Source organism: Lontra canadensis, unplaced genomic scaffold (genome assembly GCF_010015895.1).
Source record: "Lontra canadensis isolate GAN:19392208 unplaced genomic scaffold, GSC_riverotter_1.0 scaffold97, whole genome shotgun sequence".
Classification (NCBI taxonomy): domain Eukaryota; kingdom Metazoa; phylum Chordata; class Mammalia; order Carnivora; family Mustelidae; genus Lontra; species Lontra canadensis.
Window position 1 is genome coordinate 3,646,064 of NW_022631091.1, and position 6,762 is coordinate 3,652,825.

Genomic DNA, 6,762 nt, shown 5'->3' on the forward strand with positions numbered 1-6,762 from the left:
TAACCCTCTTTTAAAGACCAATTTATTTATTTTACAGAAGGAAAAACCACAAGTGGAAGGGGTAGAGGGAGAGGGGGAGAGAATCCCAAACAGACTTTGTGCTGAGGCAAAGAGCAAGACACAGGGCTTAATCTCACAACTCTGAGATCATGACCTGAGCCAAAATCAAGGGTTGGAGGCTCGATTGACTGCACCACCCAGGACCCTCTGTTTGCTCTCATTATATGTTTTAGCTTTAGGAATGGGGCAAAAAAGACTTTTCCCACAAATATACTCTTCAGTGAAAATTTTCCATAGATCTTTATATTTTCCTACTATGTCTCCTTTTAGGGGTAGTTGTTATTCAGGCATGGAGTTGTTCATTTAATCTTTACAAATCAAGGTAGGAAATCAACCTAGATTATAGGTTTTACAAGAGTAAGTTACATTTTTCCATTTTTTAAATATATATTTCTTTTTGTATTTGTGATTCCCATGTTTGATTTTCCTTTCATTCAATTCTCTAATCAAACAAACAGGTGACACTTTAAATATTTGTCTGACCCTAATGTCTTCTAAATGTTTTTTTCCTGTTGTGTTCCCTGGTTCAAGCAAGACACAAATACTGGAAGCGACACAGAATAGTTCTCATGATGAGCATTACTCCATCCAACTTTTTAACAAGGTCTTTTTGAAGAACAAAAATTTGAAATCACATGCAAATTTTAGTGTTCTCTCACCTAGCTAACTGGCCTCACACTGTTTAAGAATAAAGCATAAAATGACTTCACAAGACCTTTGGACATTAAAGTCTTGGAAATGCAAGGGATGGAATGAGAAGATGCAAGACAGAGTGAACATTTCAATGTCTCTGAGGCAATGAGCAAAATTACATTCGCTGATGAAGATACAAATAGGTAAGGTTGCTTACGTTAGTAAAGTGCTTACTCTCAGGGGGAAAAGATGAATTTCAGAAAGTTTCCCCACTTTATGCTCATATCACTTTGAGCTTAATATATAGAGAATGCTATTCTAGATGTGAGAAATTGTGCACATTTTTATAGTGGAGCAACAAGTGTGATTCATTTTGATTACAGAATTTTTAGATCAAGATGTGAGAAGTTTGGGTTGTGTTTTAAGGAAATATATGAATTAATTTTAAGTTGAAATTTTAGGATAAAATCTCAGAAATTAACAGAATATTCTAATTATAAAGATATGTGGGTCTATACAGATGTTGTAAAATATATGGGTATTAACATCAAATTGGGAAAATACATAATGAGAATAGGCTATTATAAATCTGTTATTTTGAATGAAAAGCTGACATCTTCATAATTTGAAAAAGAGCCACATAGTCATCTAGCAAATAGTTTATCCAGTTTATAAATGGATGCCTAACTCAGTGCTTGGTGAGGAGGAAGCCCTTACTAAGTATTTGTGGACAGAATGCTTTATGGGTTTGTTTTTTTTATCTTTTTATTTTTATTTTTTTTTTTTTTTATTTATTTTTTTTTTTTTTAAAGATTTTATTTATTTATTTGACAGAGACAGAGAGATCACAAGTAGGCAGAGAGGCAGGCGGAGAAAGAGAGGAAGCAGGCTCCCCGCTGAGCAGAAAGCCCGACGCGGGGCTCGATCCCAGGACCCTGAGATCATGGCCTGAGCCGAAGGCAGAGGCTTAACCCACTGAGCCACCCAGGCGCCCTATCTTTTTATTTTTTAAAGATTTTATTTATTTATTTGTCACAGAGAGAGAGAGAGCAAGAGCACGAGCAGGGGGAATGGCAGGCAGAGGGAAGGGGAGAAGCAAGCTCGGTATGGGGCTCGATCCCAGGACCCCAGGATCATCACCTAAGCCAAAGAGAGACACTTAACCAACTGAGCCACCCAGGCAGCCCTGCTTTGTGGGTTTCAATCAACAACCCCATCCTCAGCAAAGCAATTTTCAGTTCACAATTCCCTCCCCCAATGCTGAACTCATCCTTTTTGATGAGCGGCATCAACAACCAAACCAAAGGGCATCTCAGAAATTCATGAAGAGCCCCAAAACATCATTCCAAAGCAGAAAGTAACAAACCTCTGGTGTTCCCTTTCCAGAAGGTACCATTCTGTAGCTGAAACTGCATGGCTCTCCTGGTATTCATTTTCCAGATCTCTAGTCTTTCATTTTACAGCTGATCACATATAAATACATTTCTATAACTAGATTGCTTGGAACTTGCTCAAGATTGACCTGTGACCTTCATTTATGAAAAATGGATATGCTTGATTGCTCTGCACTGACACTGAGCATGTTCAATTAATGCTTACATTATAAAGAATGTGCAAACAACACAAACGGAAATTAAATCCTTTTCACTATCTGTCTGCGTCTGAGCATTCATAAATTGAAATAAGTGTGAAAGAGCTGTCCTCAATCAATTTCGACTCCAGTCCCTGACCTGATTATGCTATGCGTATCAATATACATTCCCTTAATTAAATGAGGTTCAGTGAGCATTAATGGTATTAAAAAGAGAGAGAGAGAAAGAATGGGGCCTCATATTACTACCCATCATGTTGTTGGGGAAAACAATAGAGAGATTGATGAAAAGGAACGTTGGCAGAAGAAAAAGCTGTTGTGTGCATTATCATAATTATCTCCTATGCTGAGTGACTTCAAAGGGAGATGCTAAGACTAAGACGGTGGCTTGTTTTGCTCAGCAATCTCCTGTAAGGTCTAAGGACGACAGGAATAGGCAAAGCCGCTACATCATTTTGAGAAATTTGGTCCTGTTTTTGATGTGTTTGCTATTCATTCACTGCTTATTCTGACACTGCGACAAACATTTGCAAGCCTTTCCTGACACCCCATTTAAGCAATACAAGAAAGTTACTTTATAAGTCTCAGCTTTCTTCCTAAAGCATAAACAAAAAAAGCGTTCTCTCATCGGGCTGTTAAGCAGCTTCCGTATGCGTCCCTCCTCTGACTGCTGTCTCATTTCCTCTTTTCTGTCTTCTTTGTCCTCTGCCCGGACAGCAGAATGTCTTCCAGCCAAGACACCCTGGTGGTCTGTGAGGCTGTAGCCCACAGAGAATCTGCCCGGGTGAGGCTGTCTCTCCAGACTCCTGATAGTGGGGACGCTACTGGGTGCTGCTTCCACCCTGTGATGCGCTGGGAATGACGCTAATTAAAGCTTCTCACAGGGCTACCTTCTCCTCACTTTACTGTGGAGCTTAGACTGAGAACTGACAGGAAGAGTCACAGATAGCTCAGAAGGAGGCAGGAGGAGACAAACAGAATATAACTTCTGGGCTGAGTTATAGTCGTCCCACAAAGTCGTTCCTGCAGAACCGACTGATGGAGACGCCGGTAGATTGTTGCCTTTGATAACTGTATGCAGCAAAGACCTGTTATGTGTGACCAGGTAAGTCTTGAAGAGCAGGTAGGACTCAGTAAAGTATGAATTGATTACACGTTTGGGTATCGGCATCATAAAATGAGACAGACTGTCTATGAATATAAGGGAAATGACAGACACATGCTTCTCCTAGTGCCCAAGGGTTAAGTCCTGAGGTAGAGAATTAGATCCTAATGAAACTTTAAATCTACATCAGGAATCGGCTGGCCTTCTGGTTCTGACTGTGTTCTGACCAAAAAGATACCCAGGAGGGACAACAAAGCACTGGGTTATTCACAACAGTTCTCTTTTATTTTTTTTTTTTTTAATTTTTAAAAATTTTTATTTATTTTTGTCAGACAGAGAGAGAGCACGCAGGGGGAGCAGTAGGAAGAGAGAGAAGCAGGCTTCTGGCTGAGCAGGGAGCCCAACCAGGGCTGGATCCCAGGACCCTGGGGTCATGACCGGGGCGGAAGGCAGATGCTTCACGGAGGAGCCACCCAGGGGCACCACAACAGACATGATTTGAGAAGAAAGGCCTCATGGGGCATCTGGGTGACTCAGTTGGTTAAGTGTCTGACTTGTGATTTAGGCTCAGGTCATGAGCTCAAGTGTCATGAGATCAAGCCCTGTATTGGGCTCCTCTCAGTGGGGAGTCTGCGTGAGATTCACCTGACTCCCTCTCCCTCTGCTCCTCCCCCTGCTCTGTGCACACACTCTCCCTCCCTCTCTCTCTCAAATAAATAAGTCTTAAGGAAAAAAAAAAAAAAAAAAGGAAGGAAGGAGGGAAGGAAGAAAGGAAGGAAGGAGGGAAGGAAGAGAGGAAGGAAGGAAGAAAAAAGGCCTCATATTACCAGAAGCTCTGGAAACTGAATTACAGAGAACCCAGATTTTTGGTGAACCAAACAACCGACTTTATCTGATTAAGTTAGTTTTGGTTGGCGGTGAAGGGGATATGGATGGTTTTATCCATTGTCTTCTCTGTTTCTGATATTCAACAAGGGGTCAGCTAATGTGAAGGACAAGGTTTTTCAGACTCTTACCCATGGTCTCTTCCATCCTTGAATCGACTGGTTTCTCTTAGTATTTCCAATGCTTCTGTTCTCTCTCTTTCTCTAATAGCCCCTACCTACGGACTCTTAAATGCACTCAAGTCCCTCCATACTTAAAAACAATAAACCCCAAACAATACCTATCCAAAAGGAAACACAAAGGAGGAAGACAGAAAGAAAGTGGCTTCAGTTGGTCTGACGCTGGTTCCTCCCCTGTTAGCTGCCTGTAACCCTCTCTCCTCTCCACAGACAAGCTGCTTAAGAGATTTCTCTATGGTGGTTCTCTCCACATCTCCCAAACCCACCCCCCCTGAAATTTATCTTCCATGCCCGCAGTTCCTGAAGTGTTCTCACCAAATCACCAATGACCCTGTGGTGAAATCCAAAGGACACTTTTGGTCCTGGTCTGACTGGTCCTCAGCGGCCTCCAGTACTGCCAGCCTCCCTCTAACCTCCCCAGCTGCCGTGACACCTCGCTGTCCTGGTCTGTGTCACTCATCTGTGGCCACACCTTCCATTTCCCCTGCAGGCTTCTTGCCCTGGGTGGGCCTCTAAACTATGGTTTAAGATCTGAGTGTTTTCTCTGCTTTCTTATCCTTGACTTACCTCATCCTTGTCCACGATGTCAGGGAACCATTTTATGCTGATGATTCTTACATCTTTGTTACTAGCCCAGATCTCTTTTCTGAGATCCCAATTCATGTGTCAAAATCCTCACTGAGTATCTGAAATTGGGTATCTGACACATACCACAAAGTATATAGGTCAGAGAAAACGCATAGAATCTTTCGCTAAAGAATAATTCTGCCTCCCAGTGGCTGAAATGATCTTCAACTCGGTTTTTGCAATGAAACACCCGGGACTCCGTCTTGACTTCTTTGTGTCCTCTGCTGTCCCTCCCCTCATCACCGAGTCCTGCGATTCTCCTCCCTGGATCGGTCTGCTCCTCTCTACCCGCAAGGCCAATGTTATCTTCCGTTACCAGCACAGCAAATGGCTCCTTTTTCATTTTTCTGGATGCGGGGTTGCCCAATTTCTACTCGCTGCGACCAGTTACTCCTCCAACTGTCCCTGTGTTCTGTCACTTCAGACTTCCTCTCACCTCTCCTACCACTCCAAGCTCATTTCTAGCCACTTTCCTCTGCTTTCTACTTCCCAGCGATGCTCATCCTTTCACATTTAGGCCTTTGGATCCTGACTAAGAGATAGTCTTCTTACAAACTGCCGAGATCGTTCCTGCTCATTCTTCAGAATTCTGCTTCGATTACATTTTTTTCCTAAGAAAATCTTAACATCTCTCAATTCCTACCCCAAACTAATACAGTAGCCCTTGCTATATACTGCTATGATCCATTGTTTTCTGTGCTTTATTTTAAATGCTTTTTTAGTTGGCTATCAATTCCTGTAAGAGAAAGCAAGTTCATTGATTATAAACAGGCAGAAACATGATTAGGGTCCGGTCGAACATCTAGTCAGAGCAAGAAGCATGTAAATGTATTATCTGGATGTATGTTTATAGACGTGGGAAATAGTTTTAATAATTTTCTATGATATCCTGTTAAGTAAAAAAAAAAAAGAGTTTAATATATGATGCATACAATGTTACAATTAGTAATAAATAGATTTCCTTCAAAAATAGAAACAGCCTCCTGGTAGAACTTCCAGAATGGTGGAGTGTGGACCTCTGCAAATATTTTCTTCCATAAAAGCAACAAGAACACTGGCAACAGCAGTCTAAACTAACATTTTTAGAACTCTGGAAATTGATTAAAGCTTTGCAGCAAAATGAGGAACATTTATTCGAGATAATCTGCTGAACTTCTGTAAGAACAACAGTCCATAACACATTTTCTCAATCTATTCCCATCCCTCTTTCTTTCGTTGTGCTGGCTAACCTTGAAAACCAGCAGCCCAGCAGCCACTGGAGGTCAGAGACTGGGTTTGAAGCTCCTGAAAAAGTCTGATCTACAGAGCATTTTTATAGTTTGACCCATCTCAGAGCTTCTTGGAAAAAAACCCTATTGTTACTGAATTGACTCAGAACTCTTTTTTCAGGAAAAGCCTTATCTAGAGGCTTTGGAGAAAACAATCAGCAGCAATTGCTTACCATTACAAGAACCTGAGGCTGCAACACCAGCTGGGACAACCTAGCCTGACCAAAAAATCAAAGGAAAGATGTGTGGACTGGGATGTCCACAGAGAGCTTTGAAAAGTTGTGGCTCTTGATATTAATAAATAATTTCAGTGGTGGCAAAAATCAATTGTATTTTTTTACATTAGCAATGAACAACATGAAAGTCAAATTAGCAAAGCAATTCAATTTACAGTAGTATTAAAAAGAATAAAAC

General features: G+C 41.3%; 1 long non-coding RNA gene across 1 annotated transcript; it reads left to right on the plus strand.

The window, feature by feature from the left end:
* The first annotated feature begins 2,988 nt into the window (after nt 1-2,988).
* On the plus strand, nt 2,989-6,514 carry LOC116854964. Its single transcript, XR_004380257.1, has 3 exons — nt 2,989-3,068; nt 3,314-3,389; nt 6,470-6,514. It is a non-coding gene; the product is annotated as an uncharacterized LOC116854964 (long non-coding RNA).
* Nucleotides 6,515-6,762: the final 248 nt, after the last annotated feature.